Genomic DNA, 26,019 nt, shown 5'->3' with positions numbered 1-26,019 from the left:
TACCCCTATCTTTCCCCACCACCCTCTCTCTCTACAAATTTCTGCCTAACTCTATGGTATGATATTGAGTCTGCTTATTGAATTCTATTTGAAATTTTCAAGGAATTATATCTCACATGAGGACCCCTTAATATAATTGCTGTTTCTTTAAAAAAAAAATCAAATGTTCAACTTAGGTTATATAGCCAAGAATAGCAGTTCATATCAGCTGCAAGAAAGACTGAGCACCTTACAGCAAGAGCCCCTTAATCAAAAAGCAATCTTTTGGGATGAGTTAGTAGTACTTTGCCTCCAGCACTAACCAGATCCCCTACTTTCATTGTATATTTCCACAGGAGTCTAATGATGAAATACATTAGATCTTCTAACAGGTGAAGTAGAAACACACTTAAAGTATTGCCTTCTGAGGGTTGCATGGTGTTTCTAAAAACAGGGGGCGGGGAGGTCCGCAGCAATAACAGCATCCAAACCAACAATGTATTCTATAAGCAAAAGCCTTGACAAAGAAGGGGGGAACTTCCCCCTTTCATAGAAATATTCATATGAATTCCTGATGTATATCGCAAAGAAGAGAAACACAAAACAGTTTGGTTTTGTTAATGGGTGGGCCTGGTGGTGCAATATTCATTTAAAAATAAAAGTCTTACCTTTTAGTCATGAGGTTGTCCCTGAACTTTATCCAGAAAAGCTCCACAGCTGCAAGGAAAAAAACAGAATCCATTTGAGGAAAAATATTCTGATATTGGAGAATAAAGATTTACATTTATCCCGTAGGCTTTATCTGCTTTAGACCTACAAAAACCAAGCTTCCAATAGCGGATAGGAATATAGGATGTAGGTCTTCATCATTTGTACACAGAGGGCACAGATTTAATTGAATTATTTTATTTATTTATATTCTATTTATTTTCACATATGCATATACATTTACATATAATGCACGCATACAGACAGACAAAAATGCTTGCTCTCTTTTAATCTATATCCTTACATACACACACATACACAGAAGCACCTTTCAGACACATCAAGGTTGTGTAGCACATGTGATAAGCACAGTATCTCTCTTCCCCAAATCATGGTCTTATGAACCACCCCCTCCCCAATATGGTGGGGCCTTAAGAACAGAACAGGAGGTAATATCTGAAATTTTTGCTGTACCTTCAAAACAGCTGCAGCTTCCTTTCTGTTCTGCAAGTAGCCTAAAGTCAAACAGATAAAAACAAATCATGAATCAGGGTGAAAGGCTATAAATATGCTATATTTGTTTTCTTCTGTTGGTTTTGTTTTTCTTTTGTTTTGTTTTTAACCTTCACTGATTTGGGGGAAGTAATTAAGTGTTTTGGCATAAAAGATCTCCTGCTGGGTGATAGGCTACATGGGGAAGGGAAATTAGACAAAAGGTATTGAGTAATAACCACAAATGACTTTATAGCCTATTCTGTTTGAATGTCAACAGAATTTGAAAGCAAGATTTGCAGAAGATAATCAGCAATGACTCCCCCAAGTATCATCAGGAAGTGACTATAATCAGCCATTTGCAAACTCTTACCTGCCACTATGATTTCTTATCTTAGTGGGAAAAAATGGCATAGTGACCTAAAAGCTCAAAATTATGAATGGCAGAAGTTCCCAAATATAAAAAGCATTTACTATCTGTCCAAAATTCATCAGCATTGAATTAATTTGGCAGATTCTTAATGGCTTTGCCAAGTGATGAAGTATGAATCACATAACATTGTATGCATTGCTGTAACTGCTTTGAGGCTTTTAAGGGTGCAAAGGGTGAGATGAAGGTGATAATATAAATAAATATAACTATACATTTTTCAAATAAGGGTTGCATAAATAAAAATCATATTGTAAATAAAGAATCAAAAATAGAGAATCTAAAATATATAGTCTGTAATGCTGCACACTGCCCAAACAGATGGAAACTGTGGATTTGCTTCCTTAACAGTGAGATATTCACTTAGGTGAACAAATTGAAAGAGAAGCTGCTAAGAAACAATAATTGTTTTAGACAATATTAATTTCGTTATGATGACGTTCACCCATATATCCAGGCTAATGAACTTCATCATCAAGGAACTACTGAAAACTGACTGATGGTCTTAATATTTTGAAACTCTGCCTTCCAAATTTAGGTATGGATTTCTTTAAAGGGTCTTATTTTCTTATACCAAGTTATAATCCATAAGAAAAGATTTTCCCATCTATCAGAAATCATATTTCTCAATGGAGACGGACTATATATATCATCCATGTGTCTAAATAACAGGTAAAAGAAATTCAGCTAGTGATAGATTTTTTTAAATGCAGTCACTTTGCCCACATGATATTTACCACATTACAATTCCTGGTCATGATGAGCATTAGGAAACCCTGAGTAAGCCACCTCGATGGTTATTAAGATACTATGCTAAAGAAAAATATTTCCCAATAGGAGGTACTAATAAGGTAGCCAACAACATACAGAAAGCAACAAAATGAGAAATAATAAAAAGACAGCAACTGTGTGCAAGCTGGATGTTCCTACTTGGCAGCTAAAATATCCCTGAGATACTATGATCTGTTCCTTAAATGTCCAAGGGTTTCAGCTGTTAACAGATATCATTCCAAATTTTATTCAATATAATTTGACAAATACCTATCGTGCATCTAAGCTGTGTGTTCCAGAGGAACCTAAAAGGGATAAGTTCTAAAATGAGAGGAGTCACCCAAGCCAGGGGTTCTAGATATTTGGAAACAGAAACCATTGGGAACAAAAATATATCAATAAATATTCTATTAAAAGGCAATCATTGATATTTAATTACAAGCCATCTTTCAGCACCAAATTAAAAATTATTCATAAATATTGGTATTTTCTAAATGTCACACTAGCAAAAAAGTTAAACCTCCTGAGGAAAAATCCCCATATCCAGCCATACTTGTTCTTTCTTATCACCCTGAACGGTGCACAGTTTGCCAGATCTCATGTGCCCTTTTTTTGTTGTTGTTCATATGGTTAAGGGCAGCCTCACATCAGTTTTTACAGTGACCCAAGACGCAAAAAGACCCACAGCCTTTGGGTGTCCTCCAGACATTCCCCTGAGTATCCATTCCCTTTGGGCAAAGAGTTGTCTGGAAGCTGAGTCAGGGAAGCTGGAATGTTAGGTGTGTGAGGGTTAAGTTAGGTAGGGATGACCCTCTGTTCCCCATGTCAATGTTTTGTACCCCATGGTCCTGCACTTTTTCTTTTTCTTCTCCGTCCGCCCCCCCCCCCCCCCTTACACCTTGATTCTAAAGTGTGTTCTCTGGAAGATTCCCATGTGTCTATGCAGATGTGGAAGACTAGGTCACAAAGCTGTTAGTTTTATTTGTAGGAAAGACTAAGACACAGTGTTGAGAATGAATTCATTTTTGGAAAGGGAGCATCAAACCACACAAATTGTGTACAAAGACAATGCTTCACAATCAGAAGGGAGGCTTTCCTTGCTTGGTTTTTCTCCTGACTACAAGGAGGGGGAGATCCCACTGGCGAGACCCCGTTAGATTCCAAAGAGAAAACAGCTAACTGGAAAAGTTGGAGGGCAGTTTTCCTTGAGGAGAAGTACCAACACGCAGCTTCTCTGATGGTGGCATGGGCAACAGACCACAGTGTGAGCAGGGGTGGGAGTCCTCATTCAAGGTCAATGTTGCAGCCAGGTTTAAGCATGGAATAGAATGATAGGAACTCAGGAACAGCAATTGGTTTAATTCAGCAGTCTTTATTCAGTGCCCAGGCCTGTGCTGGATCAGTATCAGTGAGTTGCTAGACCAGAGATGGTGGCTTCTGTCTGTCCCTGAAGTAAAAGCACTAGTATAGGAGACACGGCCAAAGTGACAGCTCCTTCTACCGACTTGGGCAGTGACAGTTCAGGGGCTTTGCTGCTCTGCTCGTAGGACCAGAGGGCACCACAGACAGCAGAAGGCAGGGCAGAAGAGAAACAGCACTTGAGCCCCAGAGTGACGGGAAACAAGCAGTTAGAAGGTCCTCATTAATAGTATATGCCTTTCCCTCCTTCTCCCTACTCTCCTTTGTCTGGGTTAGATTTGCCTCCCATATTGTTTAATAATGCCGAGCACATCTCTCATCATACTCTATCTTAGTTGTTTAACATATCTCCATTGTTTAACATGGCCATCCGGGCTGCAATTTGCTTGTTTAGTTTAGGGGTGGTACGTGGGGTGGATAGACTCACCTGCTCTTAGCACAGCTACTATGTCTAATAGATGTTTGTTGAGTGAATTGATGACTTAACACACAAAACCTCAACTTGCTTCAGAAAATATCTCCACTTTCACAGGAATGTAGGTCATCTAATTTCATATCTTTACCAGCCACGAGTCTTTGGGCTTCTCAGTGGAGAAAGTGGAATTCAGGATGTGGGAATGGAACAGAAGATTGGGGGTGGGGGGAACCTACATTGCATCTTTCCTGGATATGATTTGACACTTTTGTTTTAATTAAGATTTTTATCTTCTTTGTCTAAGCCTGTAAAGGGGACAGAAGAGAGCCTGCATGATATTAACATGTATCAGCAGAGATACAAGAAGGTGCATAGAGGCACCTGGGTGGCTCAGTCGGTTGAGTGTCCAACTTGAGCTCAGGTCACGATCTCACAGTTTGTGAGTTTGAGTCCCACACTGGGCTCACTGCTTTCAGCTTGTCAGTGGAGAACCCGCTTTGGCTCCTCTGTCCCCTTCTCTCTCTGCAATATTTCTCTGGCTTATGAAACAGTTGCCTTAATGTTTGGAGACTTTTCTCTATGTAAATATTTATTCTAAGTTTGGAAAGCAGTTAAGCATCACCACATTCTCATGAACACGTTTTCCCTTTTTCAAAAATAAACATTCTTCCATGAGGCTATAGGGTAGCCCATCCTGCCAGGGCTGCAATCAGATTCACTTTGGTTTCCCTCACAGACCACTAAGCAGATGTATGATCCATGCCATTTTTTAAACTGAACTAACGTTAAATTATTTGGCAGATTAACATCAAACATGAAATTTGCATCTTTGTCTCATTAGGGATGATAATAATTATACATCTGCCCATAATGATAAATTATTACATCAAATGCAAAGGGTAGGTCTGCCTAATATGATAGAAGACATTGGCTTTGCTAAACATTTTGATATTCAGAAACTTTAAACCACATGCACGTCATTTAAGCTCTTGGGAAAGAGAAGCATAAAGCAGCAAGTACAAAATATTGGTCCAGTTTTTCACATTTTGGGGGCAAGGGTAACAGAGACATCGTGGGCTACTGAGGTGAGGTTCTCAACAAAAGGCTCTGCAAATAACAGCACCCCATCAAAGACTCTGACTTATACTGCTTAGTTTCTCTAACCACACTCACGTAGGGAGCTTAGTGCAATTTTGTACAACCAGAAGCATGTCTGATTTAGATGCACTGAAATCTCAGTCCCTGTCTAGACTTACTGCCACCTGAACTGGAGCAGGTCCCCTCACACCTTCACCCTCAGCCACCACACCTATACAATGGAATTGATGTTAATACTATGCTGCATAGTTATGAAATTTTAGTAAAACACGGCATGTGAAAAATCTTGGAAATATGAAGACCTCCACCAATGTTAGAGTTAATACATTTATGTCACTACCTTAATTCTAGATAGCTTTTCATGTAAGTTTTAAGGCAGCTAAATCAGTAAATATAACATGCTTGTCACTTAGAAGACAGAATATCGGGAAACTGACTTCATTTTTCATGTTTCAGGTTTCATCCAGATGTTTTGGCACTTTGGAGCCAGAATCATTTTTTTTTTTTTTTTTTTTTTTACTTCCAGAAGCATTTCATTTCAGCTGGGAGTGCCAGAATTCCGGATGACTGTAATAAGCCACATTAATTCTTATCTTTTTCAGTTCAATTAATGTTGCCATTGAAAAACCAAGATGCAATTATGATTTCTCTTTCAAGGAATTCTATCTGTGTATGAGGTGGTGGTAATGATGGTGCGGGGGTGTTGATAGGGTGTTACTTCAGAGTAGCTGTCCTAGAAATAATGAATACATCAAGCATAGCGGAAAAAGCAATGAATCAACTACAGATGGAAAGAGGTATTTGTTAAAAATATAAAAATCTCAGGAGGAGCATGATAAGATTTGAGTCTATGCTCATCGCCAAATATGCATGCAAAGCATAACTGTCCTTCTTCCTAGAAGATGAAGCTGCTGAGATCTGTTTCTGTGGCTGAAAGCCCCATGTGCACCCTTGAAAGCTATGCGTTGGTGGGTGGCTTTGAGTTGCTGTTTACATTCTGCTGTCACTCAGGGCTCCGCCTCTTCCTCTCCTAAGGTGCATGCCATACTTGCTCACAGGGCAAACCCAGAAGCCAGGTCATCTGCTGGCGGCCGTTGGCCAACCTTCTCCAGCTGCTCCACTCTGACTCTGGAATGCTTTCCTTCTGGGAATTTTCAAGATTTCATCCACACCCCCCATGATTGGCACCTTCCCCCATTTTAAGGATCCTCATGGACCCTCCACACAGTAGGCACTGAATAGCCGAACCAATTAGTGAATAAACGAGTGAAAGGATTCTGCTGATACCAAACAAAACTCAGCAGTTGTGTTGCACTTAGTATGACTTCCGAATGAGTAGATCTCAATTCGTGGTTACCCCCTCTTGCCTTTCAATGGTATTTGATGTGCTTTATTAGCTAAAAACAACTCAATGCGTTTAAAATTTACAAGATTAAGGCTTTTAGAAATGCCATCTTTTTGTCATGCTCTTTTCTGACCATCCAACAGTGTCTAGCAGTGTGTCAATGGGGTTAAAATGTTCATGCAGAGGGAGCCTGCCCCCACCCCAGCCCAGCCCCCAGGTTAGGAAGATTCCTACTTGAAATCTATTCTGCAATAGGGATATAGAGATCATCTAACTACTGGCCCCAGGCCAAATCCAGCCCACACATTCTATTTTTGTATGGCCCTCAACCTAAGAATGGTTTTTACATTTTTAAATGGTGACATATGACAATTATATGACATTTAAACTTCAGCATCCATAAATAAAGTTTTATTGGAACAAAGCCATACTCATTCATTTACGTTTGTCTATGGTTGCTTTGCTGCTATGACAGCAGAGTTGCAGTCATGATAGGCACCTTGTGGCCTACAAATCCTAAAACGTTTAATGTCTGACACTTTACAAAAATGTCAACCCCCATTCTAGATCATGGCTGCAGTTCAATGTTGGCATTTGATACAATCAATGCAAATGTTTGTTTAATAATTGTGTGTATAGGAAAAGCCAGCTTCTGTCTACATGAGGTTATTTCAGGACCCCTAGTATTCAAATAATGTCTATGACAACAAAAAGGCTATAATGACACATTCATTTCTTTTTTTCTTTGGGAGAAATAATATGGGGCCCCTGTCCAATATATGAGGCAGTTTTGGACACATTAGCCACAGGTACCCTCTGTGGGCCATGAATTATAGAAAGTCACCCATTCCTCCAAGATAATCCAAACCTATCCAAGATGCGGGGATGGGTAAATTGAGTGATACCATATTTCATTCTCCATTCACCCCTTGGCTTGATGTTTGGGGGCAGTTCACAAAGAGCATAATGATAAGCAGTGGCCTTGGGCATCACATAAAACCGTATCAGACAGTCTTAATACTTCTAATGTGACTAAGTTGCCATTTCTTTGTAAACTTCTTTGTTATATACTTTCTTTAAAGGATTTTGATGGAGAATTTGTAGAGACAACATGAATATGGAAGGGACTTTCAGATTTTAGGGTCAAGGCAGGTTTGCGGATGAAATTCAGAAGGAAAACTTGTCACCCAAAACCTTGTCCATCATTTCATCAAGGGCCAACCAATGCTGAATGTCCAGGTATACTGAGTCTATCCTTAGGAACACCTTAGACTTTTACTATGTTTTTTGAGAATGGGACCTTTCAGAAATCAACACTAGGGCAAGGTGTTGTGAATATATGAATTGATCTTTCAGCTCAGCCAAATGGCTTATCAGGCAAATAACTACTGTCCAGACCTTTGCAGCAGAACCTGGTGAGAATTGTCATTTCAGTCTATTATAGGGGACCAGGACTCACCCTCCCACTATTGAATGAAAACAAGAAAGTTGGCAGGTCAAAAGATTATCCTAATATAGAGCCTTTCAAATCACAGTGGAGATTACAGATGTGGCCACTTGCTTTCCACCCAATCAATAATAAACCAGTTCTCATTTTCCAAAGTGGGATTGGCTTTCTGTGTTAGCTTCAAAACAAAAACATGCTGCTTAGCGGGATGCCCAAGATAGCACCTCACAGTCTGGCCCTGGGCAGCACACTGTCACCAGGTTTAGCCAAGTTCTCATAAACTTGTTTATTTCATAAACAAACAGCTTATTGCAGTTAATGAAAAGAATGCCCGATCAGAGCGAAATAAAGCAATTTAGGTCCCTCACGTAACTTCTGGTTGCTGGGCTGCTGTTCATATCTCCTTTTTTGCCCCTTAGTGCCAGATAAACCTCTGTTGATTACAACTGGCAAAGCACAGAAAAAAAGTGGTTATAATACACAAGTGGTCAATGAGGCAGCCTTTAAGGAAAAACACTGCTGATAAGATAAACAGCTTGTGATGTCCTTAATTATAATATTTCATACTCATTTAGCCATCTCCACATCACAGAGCTAACAAAGTGGATTTCAAACAGGAAATAAGACTCCTTCCCACCAGCCCAGAGGCCTAATTATAAAATAGCAACCTACTTTTTCTGTAGTGAATACAGGGCTTTTTTTTTTTTCCTCCTCCAACAGAATTTATTGAGCTCATTACCAGGCTGCTTATGAAGTGATTTGAAATGAGGCAACATTAAAGCATTCCACAAATCCCTTGTACTTAGTCATCCTGACACTTTATTTGAACTCAGAGCATTGATATGGAATAACTGCAGCAGCCCTACACTTCTGACTCTATTATCTGACAGGAGGTCTGGAATCTAAAAAATGATATATTATCAAACTTTCTTAATCATCACAATAATTTGTCGGAAAGAACCAGGTATAATTCGGGCAACACCAGAGGGGCTGTGCTGCTAGAAACAAGGCAAGTGCAGCATGTGTTAGCCTTAGAGGAACAGAGCCACATTAATCAGGCAGCGAAAGGACCGAAGGCAGTGTATGTACGTGTGTATTTTAAGAAAAATTGACAGATAGGCTTCAAAGCCGAAAGCACTGAACTCCCTGCATGCTATTAGTACAACTCTAACTTCTGTTCTCTTGTAATCCAAGAGGCAGTTGTAGACTGACCCTCACTGGGTTATCACTGAGGCTAATACAGCACAGTTAAAAAACTGTATCTGCAAAAGTTTCAAAGAGGAAAAAAAAAATCCCTGAGGAAGGACACAAACGTCTATGGAAGTTGACTGTTATGTGAAAATATGGCTCATTTTTTTTTCTGCCTTTTATTGTCTCTTTCCCTAACTTACTGAACCAGTAATGAATCAGAACCTAAAGAAATGTCCCCTGTTAGAGAGGAGTTATGTTTTATCTCTCAGTGGGTCCTATATGTATCCTGATGTGCAGTCTGCCTTTGAAAAATGTCAATTTTTAAGGAGAAATTTTATCGAGGAAAGGTTATGTAGGTACATGTGTGCAGATGTGTGTATTTGAAAGGGGAAACGTCCAGCCTGTGAGAACAATGAATCTCAAATGCAGTTCCCTCCTTAGAATGAGGCTATGTCTTTTCAGTTTCAGCTACTACTAATCCTTACTACTTTTCTTACCACAGTTCAAATTCCAATGGCCATAATTATAGGTTAAACGGGGTTGTTTCATCAAGGAAACATTGAAAGAAACTTCAGAGCAATAGAAAGGACTTCTCTTTTTTCTAGCTTAGGCCTTGAAGTAGTGCTGTTGCATGATAATAAGCTCGAGGGGAGTCCTATTTTGAATAGAGTACCAGAACATATGGTGTCTTCTGTTACCCATGAGATCTTCAACCTTGACAGTTAAAATTCCAAACCAAATCCATTCCAGCTCAACTGAAAATATGTCCTTCAAATGACTTCCCTTAAGAAAATCATTCCTCAACATCCCTTAAGAAAGGATGAATGAAAGGAGGGTACGTGATGTAATGTTTTTCTCAGCATAGAGGGGAGCCTTCGCTCTAGGCACAATCCCCATTATGCATACATATACTGAATATTGACCACATGCAAGTTTGGGGACCAAGTTTTGTAGATTTTTTAAAAAGAAAATGCTATGAATTCCCATCTAGAAATTCTTTCAACTCACAGCTGTAGAATTGGAAGAAGTAAACATAGGATTAACATCCATAGATAAATTCCAAGAGGAGCATACTCTATCATTGATACGTAATGTACATATCATAATTCTGAGACACCATGCCTGGAAAAGATGTCTCGTTCGCCTAGATTTGTTTCACGAAGTTCTTCTCACTTGCCCTCTTAGCCTTAGTCCCATAAGTCTTCAAATAATCAATGTTAGTGATCTCCATTTCCACTTATCTTCACTCACCCACTAGTACAACCCACCCCAGATCTCAGCATCACTCAGAACCACTGTTCCTCCAAGAACGTGGATAATCTACCACTGCTCTCCCTCTGTCAATCCCTACTAGACTTACTATTCATAATGAAATGCTTTTATTCTTTGTTCCATTCTCTCCCAATTTATCAGCTTTTATTCTGATTTTTGTTAATACCCCATCTAGGCTCGATGTCTCATGTCTAGGACTCATGTCAAATATAGTCATTTGAGATGGTGTTATACAATGAATAGGATCAGGGGATCTGGATCAGAGTGCCTGGATTTAAACTGTCTCCACCACTAATGTGTGTGATCTTGGGCAAATGACTTGATTTCTGTGTTTTGGTCTCTCCATCAGTAGAAAGGCAATATATACTTAAGTGTGCCACACACTGTGGCAGATGCTAATGATTCAACATGTAAGCTATCAAAGAATTTTAAGTAGAGAAGTGATATAATCAGATGTAGCCTAGCTTCTTCCACGACCAGCTTTGTGACCTTCAGCTTAACATTAATCTCTTGATGCCTCAGTTTCCTCCACTTTAGAATGGAGATAAAAATAATGCCTCCCTAAGAAAGATTGCTAAGAAGGAGTAAGCTACAAATAAATATTGACTATCAGTAGTAACCTGTGCCCATGATACAACCTTTTGCACCATTGCAATTATCTTAGAAAAACAGTCTATATTTTCTAATTTTTTAAATTCTCTGTTACCAGTTCCCTTATTAAGCTCTCAAAATCTGGTTTTCATCTTTCATTCATTCACAGAAATATTTATTAAATTGTTCATAAATATGAGGTCTCTACCGGGTGAGGGTGATACACTGAAGATGACAAACACAATTCCAACCCGCCTAAGCCTTGCCAAGTATCTTCTCAAAATTTCCATTCCTAATTATTCACAGTCCCTTCCTTAGTGGTCTCTAATAAAATATTTTAAAGTATAGGACAGCATATTTTTATGAAAATTTCAACTTCTCCCATTCACTGGCATCCATGTTGCCATATTCTTTTAGTGGTTTTTTTTTGTTTGTTTTTTGTTTTTGTTTTCGTTTTTTTTTTTTTTAATTTTTCTTACCCTGCCTTCTACCCTCTTTCTGGAGCCTCAGTTTCTCACCGTCTTTTATTACGAGACTATATAGCCCTCTGAACCTATAGTATCTTTCTCATCAAAGTTCTTTATTCTCAGGGCTCTTATTATTACTTCTTTGCAAATGACTCCTTACTTTGTGACCACTTTATCCTCTGACTGCTTTCCTGATTTCATTAACGCTTCTTAGCACCCAACGTGATGCTCTGACAAGTCCTCAAAGTCAACATACACTGAAATTGGTATTCCATCTTTTACAAATACCCAGCCCCATCTCCTAAATTCCTTAATTTTTGTCTCCTATAGCTGAGATTCAACCCTTAACACCATGTTATTCTTTCTTAACCCACCTCTTCATTCTTTAGCTGATTCCATAGATTCTATCTGTACATATTTTTTATTCTTATTCTTCTTATTCTTATTCTTATTCTTATTCTTGTCATTATGCTGGTTCGACTCTTATTTACCTCTCACTTGAACTAGTCTTCTAACCACCCCACCCCACGCTCCTCATTTGGTCTTTTCATCTCTTGATTCATCACAAAGGCTACTGCTATATCCATGTTCCTCAAGCTCTCCTTGGACTTTATACTGCCTTTTCTAAAAACTTTAAAGGTTCCCCACTGCCCAAAAAGTAAGTCAACACTTGTAAACCTAATGTTTAAAGCCCCCTATACTCTGGCCACAGAGTACCTTCATAAATAAGGTCTTCAATTTATAAAACTCTTTGGAGTTGGAAATGCATTTTTACATCTATTACCTTATTTAATCTAATACTCATAAAATGTCTTATGATGTAGATATTATTATAACATAAAAGCTCTGTGTTATTCGTAAGTCATAAAAGTGCTCAGATGGGGAAACCAAGGATCAAAGAGATTTGAATTTTTCATAAGTTACATAAGCATTTCTGAAACAGAAGTAGACAGATATGATGAGAGGATTTTGACCTAACAGTGCAATAAACACACCTTACTTTTGCAAAAATGTATTCTTATTATTCTCCTTTATGAAGCACAAAATAAGGAATATCAGAAATTGTGGAAAGAAGTTAATGAAAGGAATTAAAACTCAGCAAACCTGGGTTTATGTTTGGGCTTCTTATTAATTTCCCAAGTCTATTAACAACTCTATGCTTTATTATATTTGTCTGCAAGACAGCCTCATACTTCCTGAAACACATTTACTTCACAAAGAAATAATGAAGAGTAATGGAATTATATCCATTTTAAGTATTTAATTCTAAAGCATGTAGCTATCTTCTTTCATGTGAGCCATCAAAGCTTTTTTATAATCATTAGGCATCTGTATTATCCCTACTTATACAGATAAGCAAATGTAAAGTTAAATACCTTCTTTAAGTACCTTCATTGTCAGATGAAAACTCAGCACCCTCAGCTTTTTCACTCAGGTAGCATTTTTATTTCAGAGTAATCTATCAAATATTTTTAGCTAAGAAAAAAAGGCGAGTTCCATAATATCAACTCATAGTTTATGTTTCTAAATAAAGTAACCAGGTATTTTATATGGTAAAGAAGACATAGAGTTAACAGCTCAAAACATTAGAATATAATTTTAAGAGAAATTATAATAAATCGTTGGGCTTTCTATTGAAATTAGGTCTTTGAGCACCCAAATCTGTATTTCTCACAATTTGTTATTTTCCAAAAAAGAGAAGAAAACGTGAAAAAGGAAGGCAGGAAGGCAGGAAGGCAGGAAGGCAAGAAAAGAAAGAAAAGAAAAGAAAAGAAAAGAAAAGAAAAGAAAAGAAAAGAAAAGAAAAGAAAAGAAAAGAAAAAGAAAGAAAGAAAGAAAAGAAAGAAAGGGAGAGAGAGAAAAAGGGAGAAGGAATGAGAGAGACAAGAAGAAGAAGGAAAGAGGGAAAAAAGAAAGGAAGGGGAAAACAGCCTTATGAACTAGATGGTGAACAATTGCCATGGTAACACAATGTGCCATCATCACCTGCTCATTACTGGAATAGAGAGGGGGGTTACATTCTCAGCTTTGTGGTCAACAGAGCCAAGCAAAGGAATTTTGAAGAAGCAATGAAAGGCACTACAGCTACTATATTCAGGATCAACTGATCATGGTCTAGTTAAACACTCTATAAAATCTTTTTCAACTTAGAAAAAGGGCTGAGGAAAATAACTCCCAAGCTGTTCTCTGCTGATAACTCAGAAACAGTAGAAGAAAACTATACCTGTGTCCTCCGGGAATTCTTGATTACCAGCCCACACAGCACAAAATATGGAGTTTAAAAAGTTATTTTAGTTTCAAAAGTATTTTGAAAATTTTTATTATTTTGAGTAGAAAAGAATATCCTTTATAAAAACTCAAATAGGCATGCTGTTAGTCACAACTAAAAAAGAAAACAACACCAGGGGCGCCTGAGTGGCTCAGATGGTTGGGCAACTTGGTTTCACCTTAGGTCATGATCTCACAGTTTGTGGGATTGAGACTCCCAGCAGGCCCTATGCTGACAGTGGAGAGCCTGCTTGGGATTCTCTTTCTCTCTCTCAAAATAAATAAACATTTAAAAAAAATAAATCAAGGAAACCAACCCAGAACTAGAAGGAAAACCAAACTTAATGATCAGTTTCACACAAAATTAATACAACAAAAAATTTAGGTTTGGCAAGAGGGCTAATGGTGACTCATTGAGATATGTGCTTGCATTTGGTTTGTCACCAACATGTATGTCTATGTTTGATGACAACATATAGATCAATCACATGATACTTTATTTATTAAGAGAGAAATCATACTCATGACTTTGGCTTACAGAACGTCTCATGGTACTTCGTAAATAATTAACAAGTCCAGGTTTTCTTCTCCTTATATACCTTCTTCCAACATTTAAAGTAGAAATCAGTTCATAACTCTCATTTTTGGTCTTTATATCAAAGTTTAATCTAATGAATTTCTAATAGCTACATATGGAGCTAGTGGCAGAATAAATAACTTATTTCCCACCTTTTGTCACATACTTTACTTCTCACCTATTAGGTCATCCATCATCAATTTGAGCCAGATATGTGTCAAAGTATTTGTTTTTCTCAGTTAATTGAAAAATAGGAATATTAACTAAACAAACAGCCCAAACCATTAAAAGAACTCATGGGAACTTTATTTTACCTGATCTAGAAACTAAAGTAAATAAATTTTGCTTCTAAAGAATCCTATAATTCTTTAGTTGTGAAAACTAGTTTGTTGCTCAATTTAAGATAGGAGTCTGCCAACATTTACAGTTAACACACATATTTTTAAAAATGAGACATGTTCTGATAGAAACATTATTTCTGTATGACACAAGAGCTAACAAGACTTCAGCCCAGCTGTGACACTCTTTACCACAACTGAAAGGAAATGTGATTGCATTCAAAATAGTCTCTTTGTTGTTCACACTTACAACATAGACTCAGAATGCATTTTCTATTACTATTATTTATTCTTCAAAGCTTTTCACTAAGAGAAGTCAAAGTCACGTTATAGATTTTGGCTTTGGGTATGTGGGTTTCTTCTGTCTAGTAATGTAGAGTCATACACTGGACATAGGCAATATCCATCAAACAGACATAGTTAGGAGTGAACGTTTCATAATGTCTGACAGTTACAGTGTACTGCTAAATTGTAATCTTATTTGATAAGGCATAAGCTTGTTTCAGCAGTTAATCTGAGCGTTTCATGGATCTAAATACTTATCATGAACACTTTGTTAAACTCAAACACTTTTATTGTTGAATTCATATGTTTGGATCTTGAAAGTTGTTAACACATATATGAGTTTTCTTAATTTATAGAATTATTATTAGGAACCTAGATATATTGGAAAATATACTAAACAATATTAGAATTGTTTTCTAGTTTTAGTTGATCTTAAAGAATGTGAACTATGTTGCTAAGAACTAGGAAATATGGAGTTATATAATGGCTATCAATAGAGCTACTTGGTCGTTTTTGGTTTTTGTTTTGTTTTTTTTAAATCAATGGATTAAAAATCCATCTACACAGACAGGTCATCAGTGGGATTAATGTGGTGGAATGTCCTTCTGGCAAGAAATCAACAGCTGGGTGAACAAAGACAGGTCCTTTGGTAGCTCAATGTCATCACAAAGATGCTGAGATATGCAGATGTTGCTAGCATTATGGAATTGTGTGTTTTTCTATCCCAACTGCCATGTATATTCTCAACTTACTGGGGGTTAGCATAGAGAAAATTGCTTAGCCACTACAGTTTTTATAAAGCAGGAGTGGGAAGTATTAAAAAAAGGTTGTGAATTTCCGATGTAATAGAATAAGGAGGTAGAATGATAAATGCAAAGGCAATTTTTTATTTCTGACAATGATAAATCACACATTGAGTAAGTTCTGTCCAGAATTACTGCCTTGCCTGAACCAGTGACCTATTCACTGTCTACCTATAGGAATAAAGATCACTTTCTATTGCTTCTTCTTCTTCTCTCAGGTTATCTTTCTGAAAGTTGTAAACTCAATACAACCACTCATGGGCTATTGAATTCCCTTATTCTCCCCAAGTCTAGGCCATTCTACAACTGGTCCAAGAAGTGGTTGGAAGCATCAGTGGAACTCATTCAGACGGCCTTTTGATTACAGTTGGCCCGGGTCTCTAAAGGCTGTGCTCACACAGTCTGCAATGAGCCCACAAGCCAAAGGTTCTCTATCAGCAACCAGAGCTCTGCAGCAACGTCTTCAATATACCACAAGCCTCCCCAAATTTACTGTCAAAAAGGGGAGGGGGGTAAGAAGCAGGCAAGGGAAAGGAAAGACGGCTCTTCTCACATGTCAGTATATTTTCTGTGACATCAAGCTCTTGAGCACTAGGAGTCAAAAACCTCAGGTTTTTGATGGAAACCACAATGACAGCATCACTACAGTAACGACATTGCCTAAGGCACTGAAGCATCTGCCTTTCATTCTTGTTCACCACCCTCCCCCAAGAATGGAATCACTATTTAACCAAACTCACTTTTCCAGTTTTCAGAGTCGGAAAAAAAAAAAGAAAGAAAAAAAAAAGAAACAAACAAAAAAAAAAAAAACCTCTTATTGTGGGAGGAAGGGGAAATTCGAGAGCAGGGCTCATTCTTGCACTCATCTGGTTTCGACAACTTTTAAGCACACTGAGCGAGGAGGGGTACTTTTCAAGGAACATATAGAGAGCTTGTCTTTTTTTTTTTTTTTGCCTACTATGTAGAAACTTCAGCACAATTTTAAATATGGTGGAGAAAAGAGCAAGTGGCATTTCAGAAGAGAGGCACTATTGCAGAGCGGTTGGTTTGGTCTCTAATTTTACCTCCGGCATTTAACGGCTGTGTGTGCTCTTGGGTACGTCACCTAACTTACTCTATACAATTAAAAAAATGGAATCAAACTCATTGAAGGACTTCATTACGTGAATATATAAAGTTTGAAGTTTTATTTCTGATAGCTATTATTAATCACAGGAGATCAGGAAGAAGCATCGCGCTATAGCGAGGGTTCAACAAAAGTAATGTCATTGGAAATGCATGTTGAGTGAGTTATCATTAATTAGCCAGGCATTTCTTCCCTGAAGTATGCATATCCTTGCTGAGTATACGGAATAGGGGCTTAGTCAAATCAGATCAGACCATGTAATTCAGGTCCTCTGAATTTCGCTGCCTGTCATTTCCAATCACGCTTCAATGGTAGCTGTTGTGAGAAGAGCCTCCTCCTTAGGCTGTGTACAACTCAGAATACTGAGCCACCAGACCCTCCCACCTTGTTCACGTAGCCTGACACTGCCTTAGAGACAGATTACTTGATACTCGTTGAGCTGTTGCCCTGGATTTAATGTTAACACAAAACACAAGAATGTTTTTTTTCCTCCGTCAACTAAATTTATGTGCTCTGTCCCTTTCCCTCATAATGTTTTAAAAAAATGGGAGAGTGTAGCTAAGAAAAGAAGATCAGACTAAATTTAAACCCTAATCATGGTCTCCGCATAGTCTACTCCTGTATCTACTGTTAGCTTTTATATTTGTTCTCTGATGCAAGAATATAATTTTTCTCCTTTCTTTCCATCTTTGAAAGAATTATGGAAACAAAGACTCATTCACTTCTCTGTGCTACAAACTCCCTTCACATGTGGCCTGCACAGTGCCCAGACTGCTGACAGCCTCTGTGTACAGACCCTGGTGTGTTTATTTTGCCATTCTCTCAAGGGCCAAGAGAAACAGCAGGGGGATTACTACATTTCTCCCTCCCCACTCTCCCACGCCCAAAAGGCAGCTCTAAATTTTTCATAATAACATCTACATCAGCTGTAAGACAATTTTTTTAACAAGATTTTTTTCGACTTTCTTCCGGGTGTAACATTCCTATTTTGAGATCTGGGATTTGTAGGATCCTTCTCTTACCTTATCACTCTTCAAGAGCAGGAAGTCCCCCCACAACCCCCCCCTCCCCTCTCAAGTTGGAACAGAAATCCATTGACTGTGCTATATTTATTACTAGTCCTTAATGTGTTTTAAATGTTAATGAAATGGGAAATGCCCTCAGCCATCTCTAAATCTAGTATTTCAGACTAGTTTCTCAGAATTGGCAGAATTTGCCAGCTTTGCAAGACAACATGGCCAAATTTGGAAAGACCTAGGACCTCGAATTATTGATTCCTTCAATAGCAAATGTATGCAGTTCCCATTGCTTATAAATAAGCTTCAAATGAGAAAGCCAAGGGGTTCAAAAAGGTGGGAGCCAAGAAATGCATGTGACTGAGTTGGGAATCAAAATACACATGGCTAAATCCCTTGTCCAGAGTTTAGCTCAATGACCACAGAGCTTATACAGTACTTATATACAGTACTGTATTCAATGAAGATTTTTTTTTAAATTTTATTTGTTAATTTGTTTTAGCCAAAACAACCATTCACTGATAATCCTAGCAATTAAAAGCAAAAGGTTTTTTTTTTTTTTTCCTCTCCATTGTGAAGGACAGGTTATAATTTCTCCTCACAATTCATTTCTTTATTCTTTAATCAACCTGTTTTATATATCTAAAGCAATAAAACTACCATTACTTTGGGAACAGCATTTTGCATTTTAATAAGCTTTCTTTTAACATATTGGTTAGGCAGTGTTATAAATAGACCTCTTATTCCTGGGGGAGGTGGATCAACCATGACTGCCTGAGAAAACTAGAAAGTAATAGTACAGATAACATTTAAACAGGAGCCTGTGGCAAAGTATATACATCGGTTTCTGCAACAATTCTACGTTTACAAGTAAGAGTAGGAAAGCAGGACCAAAGGAAAGCTGGAAAACACAGGATTCCTGAGATAACATCTGTCATGATTCTATGTGTAGGGCTGATATAATCTGGAGGAATCCCATACTCTAATTGTCTTCTAGGCTGTGAAGTTTCCATTATACAGTGTATATTTATGGTCCTCATTCTGACATTCCTTGATAGTAACGAAAGGAACAGCTTTTCCTTTTTTTAAATGTTTGTTTGTTTGTTTTGAGAGAGAGAAGGAGAAAGAGAGAGAGAAAGAGAGAGCAAGCCGGGGAGGGGCAGAGAGAAAGGCGACAGGAATTCCAAGTGGGCTCTGTGCTGTAAGCACAGAGGCTCAAACTCAGGAACCAACCGTGAGATCATGACCTGAGCAGAAACCAAAGGTCTGACGCTTAACCGACTGAGCCACCCAGGGACCCCAGGAACAGCTTTTCTATAAGGAAATTAGCATTCAAAGACCCTCCTGCAGATGAGTCAAAGAAACTTGGTACCTCGTGGAAGATGGCTTAATGACCACTAACTCTACATAATTTTTTCTTCTTTTGGAAAGCATAAAACATAGGAACCAGCTCAGACAAAGGCAACTGAGAGAAGGTAAATTGCCACTTACGACCCTTAGTTCTTGAGATAAGGTCAAAAATATGAAGGAAATGCCTTGAGGCTCAGGAGAGCCAAGTGAAGCTCAATTACTGACTGTAACAGAAATGCAAGATCATGTTCTGTTAAAACAATTCAAAAGATCAGTGACAGCTTCAGTGAGGAAGTGGCCAAGCTTCATTGTCTATTTCTGTATTGTTATGTGCCAGAATCACCTGCTCTTGTAGAAACACTGACTTTCACAGGACAGAGTAGGAGGTGTGCTGAAAGGCCTGAGTGCCTAGAGTACGTAGACAAAAATGTTTGGCAAAAACCTGCTCCAACTATTTGATAATGAGACAATGAAGATGCTGGGTGGCAAAACAGTGATATAAAAGTGATGGCTGGTACAAAAAAGAAAGAAAAGAGTAGATCCCAGCTAAAGGTTGAAGAGTAGAAATATCAGAATACTCAAAACGCTAAATTATGGACCGTGTGCCATAAAGACTAAATTGGGTAAACAAACTACAGCCCACAGGACAAATGCAGCCACTGCCTGTTTTGTAAATAAAGTTGTACTGGAATGCAGCCATGCCCATTTGCTTCTGTGTTGTCCAAGGCTTCATTCACACTACAGCAGCAGAGCTGGATAGTTCTGAGATACCTTATAGCCTGCAAAGCCTAATATGTTTGCTATGTAACCTTACAGAAAAATGTGCTGACCCCTGGACTAAACTGAAAGGGATAAATGGCTAAGGTTGCCAAAGAAAGTAATCAGTTACTCCATCTAGAACCACAAGACAAAAAGGAAAAATACTATGACTTTTTTTTCTCAATATTTATTTACTTTTTGGGAGAGTGCAAGCGGGGGAGGGGTAGAGAGAGGGGGACAGAGAATCTGAAACAGACAGGCTGACAGCAGTTAGCCCAATATGGAGCTCGAACTCACGAACCCATGAGATCATGACCTGAGCCAAAGTTGGACACTCAGCCAACAGAGCCACCCAGGGGCCCCAGAAAATCACCATGTCTAATAAGCAGAATACACAGACTAGAACCATTAGATAGGGAAGAAGATCCCCCCTAATAATCCCTCCAAGATTACCAGGCTATACTCTCGAAAGTTTGAATAAAGACATTTCAAGATGGGAAAGAAAAGGTTTTCCCAGGAAATCATACAGTACAATATATAGTTCATTCATAAACATTTGCTGAGCCCCTACTGCCTTCCAGGCCCTGGGCTGGGTAGGCATGAGGGATCTGAATGATGATAACAAATTTCTGATCCAACAGAGCTGGGAAATAGTTGCAGAGTGGATTAAAATGGAACATAAACCTGGCCAGGCCACTTCTCCAAACTTTTACATATTAATGCAAAGAGTAACCCTCCTTATTCTGACACAAGACTTTCTTCTTGCCACTGTCAGAAATATAGTCTTGGCTCGACTAGGCTTTCACAATGAGAGGCATCACTTGAGCATGAAATCTAGCTCTTCCTTTCTGGAAATTTATAGTCAGTAAGTGCCAAGAGATGATCCTACACAGAATAAGTTTCAAATGGATGCTTTTTTTAATCAGTTGACTTTTCAACTGAACTCACTAATTTCATTCCTGTCCTTATATGACAGCTCTCTAGCCACTCTTTGGTTCTATGAGAAGTATCTGTTGCCTTGTATTTTCTTAGCCTTTTAATAGAGAGAGAAATAATGAAAGGTTGGAAGACAGAGGATGGAGAGGGAAGGGAAGGATAAGCCTTCATGATATTGGTAAACTCACTGTTAGGTTGAAAATTGCTTTTTAAACAGTAGGCTACCTTTGATATTCCATGCACTGGAGCTATCTTATTGTTTTATTTTAACTGCAATTCAGCTATAACAAATAGAGAAGTTCTTCAATGGATCTTTGTCATTCTCTCACCCATGTGGGAAATATCAACTCATACTGCTACTAGAATAATTTTCCCCTCAAGTTCATTCACTGCTTTTCATTCACTACCTTCCTGAAAACATATGATGGATCTGTGATGCTTATTCAATTAAATTTCAAAATCTTAGCCTGACATATCATAACCTGCACTAATTGGCCCCCTCCTGTTCCACTGATTCCATCTCACACATGGACTCCTGTGCTTTGCTCAAGCCAACAGCCAGCCATACCCGGGGTAAGGAGGTTCAGCTCTACCTCTTGACCTTTGCATTGTCCTATGCACTTTCCAGCTTCTCTCCAAAGGACCATTGTGCATTCCTACAGAACTTAATACTAACTACTTTCAAAAACTTTGCCGTATTCTGCAGTTGTTCCACTTTCTCTCTCATTCTGTGTGTGTGTGTGTGTGTGTGTGTGTGTGTGTGTGTGTAATATAGATAGATAGATATAGATATATATAGATGATATAGATATAGATATAGATATAGATATAGATATAGATATAGATATAGATATAGATATAGATATAGATATAGATAGATGATAGATAGATAGATAATTATCTTACTCCCCAAAAATAAATTATAATATCTAAAGAACAAGATCCCTAACATCCATAATCCCCCACCCCTCACAGTGGCACACAAATTGCAGCCTGACTGACAGACAGACAGGATAGACCATGTTGTATCATTTACCTTTCCCACTTCCCCCTAGTATATTTTTCCATCTACTTCTCATGGTTTTATCTATTTAATGTTTTGTTGTGCTCTCTTGAGGTCCTAACACATTGCTGAAAATGAAACATGGATATGAAATCATTATAATAGGGGCACTTAGGCATTTTGCTGCAGGATTTTTGATTTAAACAATTTTTTTGTGCTGGTATGTGCTTTTTTGTCTCATCATCCATCATGTTTGAAAGTAAGCCATTGCCTCTGCCTTTTACTGATTTGCACAAGAGCCTCGTAAGATATTCTCAGCCTGATAGAGATATTCAGGGTCTTGAAATAAATAGGTTCCATCAATACTGGTGATTGTGGACTAATTCAGATGTGTTTTCCTGCAAAATATAGAGGGCTTTGTTTGAACCTCATGTCAGATTATCCACGTTAGTGTTGATCTGCAGCAGAGACGGGCACTGGCTTCTCAAAATATCTTTTAGCTATTACCTATAAATGCTTGAAAGAATTCACAAATGCAGATACCTTGTTATGCATGCTGCTTCCCGAAACCGCCTCTGAGACACCAGATGGCACAGCAAGAGCTGTACAAGTGACAGATGATAAAGTGTATCAAGCCACATAAATTAACCTCATCATGGCCACAGTATCAGATGCCACAGGGAAAAGCAGGAGGACCGAGGAGCAACCGCACTATATTACCCACAGGGATGAGTTTACAATCCATCTGGGGTCTCTCATGTGAGGATACGGGAACCCCAGATGGCCTGTGATTTTTGAACATTTGTGTATGCAGGGGTTGTTTAATCTTTCTGGAAATTAACTGACACTTTGGTCAGGAAGGATGCCTTAGCCAGCACCAAAGCCATGTTTCATTCGGCTCGGGCAACCTCTGAATATCCTTAGAGGAAATACCCCCAGGCTTACTATGCCAGTGCACCATGACGGCTCCCAGGCCAAGAGAGTGAGTAAGGGGCCTGTCTCCTGGATGCGCTTCAACCCAGAGCTAATGAGGCCGTACTGTGTGTGGTGTTACTAAGCTTCCTAAAGACACCAAGGGACATCACAGGGGACAGAACAACTGGCCACCACTGAGTTATAAGAGTATTAAAACATTCATAATCAAGTAGAAAATGCAGAAATAATCACTGAAGGATATATTTCCCAAGCATGTGAACTGGGATTTAGGTCTATACTGGCACCACTACTTCTGGAAGGTAAACTGCTTTCCACTGAGCAGTTCTAGAAAGAAGCAACTGCTACAAAACCCTGCTTAAAGCAGGAATATAGAACAGTTCTTAAAAATGGACTAGCTGGATGGGAAAAAAGGAAAAATGGACAAAATAAGGAAGGTAAATTTTTTGGGTGTTTTTTTTAAAGTTTATTCATTTTGAGTGTGAGAGTGAGAGACAGAGAGAGAGAGAGAGAGAGCATCAGGGAGGGGCAGAGGGAGAGGGGCAGAGAGAGAATTGCAAGCAGGCTCTGCCATGTGGCCTGACGTGGAGCTCAAACTCAGGAAACTGTGAGATCATGACCTGAGCCAAGACCAAGAGTCTGTTGCTCAACCAACTAAGCCACTGGGGCTCCCTGACAGGTAAAATGTTAATAAAAGCCAGTGCATATATAGGCTGGAAGGAACATAAAACACATTATATCGAATAAGTGATGTCCAAACAGTCTGCATCTGGAAGGATGCCTGTCAGGGGAAAGCAACAATTCATACCCTGGCAGGCTAGCATGAGTAAGGCTGGCGTTGGTCTTTAGAAACTAAGTACCAGAATAATCCCTGGAACCATAGAGAGCCAGACCCAGCAGATTGCATTATCAGAGTGAGCAGCGTGGTAGGGAAAAGTGGGATTATATAAAACCACTGATACTAGAAGGAAGGAGTCTGAGAGTATAGCTCCATGAATGGGGAACACAGTAGGGCTACAGTCTGGCACTGAGGCAGGAGCCCAATAGCCAGAGGTCAGGACTTCCAAGGAACCTGTTAACTTCAGGCCACAGTTGGTCTTGGGACCTTGGGCCTGGGCCGAGCCTACAAATAAGAATTCAAGTCACCTTCTCTGAAAAAGCCTCCTTTACCACCAGCATTCACTTTGAATTCTCTTGCTTCCCCTTATAGATATCGGTCCTTACCCTTATCTGTCATTGTTAATTGTCTCTATCTTTGTCTTACTTCTCCAACAACTGTGACTTCTTGAAGGCAGGAGCTAGTATTTGTATTCTAAGTGTCTGGCACATAGTAAACACTTAAGAAATAAATTGTTACCTCAACAAATGATCAAGGATTAATGCAAATGCCCCAAACCAGTATTACACCACCATTACACCGTCACACCTGTGAGGCCAGAGAACCATCTGGAGCCATCACCTACAACAGGACTCCGCATGTCACGGCTGCATCTGGCCCACTGCCTTGTTTATAAAATAAGTTTTATGGAAACACAGCTATACTCACTTGTTGACCTATTTTGAGGAATCACCACAGAGTTGAGTAGCTGACCCACAAAGCCTAAGATATTTTCTATGTGGCCTTTTAATGAAGGAGTTTTCTGACTCCTCACCTATGGAACTTGTAAAAATGCCACTGCCTGGGCCCCTTCTGAGATCCTGATTCAGGAGTGGGGTGCAGACATGAGTGTGTGTGTGCAGGATTTTCTGGGGGATGTATTTTTTAAAGCTCCACAAAAAATTGCTGACGTACAAAATTCACACAAGAGAAACACCCAATGCCAGCCTAGAACTACTTTGAGTAAAAATTGGAAGTTTAAATAAAGTAGTATCATTCTGGGGGCCTTAAAAGGTCCTTTCTGCACTCATATAATATCCTAGTGACCTAGCCACAGGACTGGCCTTCCAACAAGAATTATTCCATGATGAAATGCAGATGTTTTATTTCTTGGGGGACGTTGTATGTGAAATCATTCATACTTAGTGGAAAACACTTTTTCAAAAAAATAAGTTTTAGTCACTTCATAGGGCCAAGGGAAACTTTTAAGATATAAGTGATTATAGGAAGTGGATCCAGAAAGAAATCGAGCACGAGGTGCTGCTGGAGGGCTCCTTAGCCCCTAGGAACTATATAGAGGTCCGGCGGCAGAGGGAGTAGAGAAAGGGAAAGCGAATGGAAAGACAGAATTTTCCAACAGCACGAATAGCCTAGGGCCATCTTATGATTTTAAGAAGTTGTCAGATCCCTTGTTACTGATTTGTGGCTGTTGTTACTCTATTCCATGAAAAGGTCTCTTTGCTTCTACCCCCAAAGCTTATGTCAAATCTATTCTCTTCTCTCCACCTACATTGCCACATCTCTACCTGTCACCTACCTGGGTTCCAAGACATCATCTCTCTGATGGGTGCAAAGCGTTGTGTTGCCGTGACAGACCTACTCTCAGATACACTAGCCTCCTGTCTATTCTCCCTGCTTCCACCCTTTCTACTTTCAATCCACTTCCCACCCTGGGTAGCTTTTTCTAAACATAATCCATGTTTCTCTTCTACTTAAAACCTTCCCTTGACTTCCCAAGTATGCTTAGAATAAAATCCAAACTCTTCATCCTAGCTCTATGAGGTTGGGTACTGCCTGAGGTCACATAGCAAATTTGAGATGGAGCTTGATTTAGATATTAAACAACCAACTGTTTTCTGGTATGGGACCAAGAAACTTTGCTCAGCCTGCCAGAAATTTTCTGATTGTTCTTGGCACCCACACCCACAACCACATTTTTTCTCCTTTTGCCATGCCTATCCTTGACCCAACCCTGGCTTCTGCCTCAAGTCCTCTCCAACGTGCTTGACCAACTAGAGTGAACTAGGCCATGCCTGGTCATGGTGTCAGAGATAAGAGGGAAGTGGATTAAGTGGAAAACATAACAAGAAATAAATATATCTCCATGATAGTAACAGCCAAAG

General features: G+C 39.0%; 1 long non-coding RNA gene across 1 annotated transcript in view; it reads right to left on the bottom strand.

Moving 5' to 3' along the window:
- Positions 1–442: 442 nt before the first annotated feature.
- The window catches only part of LOC147581085 (uncharacterized), a 591,397-nt gene continuing 565,820 nt past the window's right edge, over positions 443–26,019 (bottom strand). The window contains exons 5-6 of the long non-coding RNA XR_015250834.1: positions 1,162–1,202; positions 443–696 (exon numbers count right to left, since the gene is read on the bottom strand). This is a non-coding gene — a long non-coding RNA (uncharacterized LOC147581085). The remainder of the gene's footprint in view (positions 697–1,161; positions 1,203–26,019) is intronic.

The sequence above is a fragment of the Puma concolor genome, chromosome B2 (genome assembly GCF_028749965.1).
Source record: "Puma concolor isolate L17-30 chromosome B2, mPumCon1.1.hap2, whole genome shotgun sequence".
NCBI lineage: Eukaryota > Metazoa > Chordata > Mammalia > Carnivora > Felidae > Puma > Puma concolor.
This window is presented reverse-complemented; position numbering and strand designations above follow the sequence as displayed.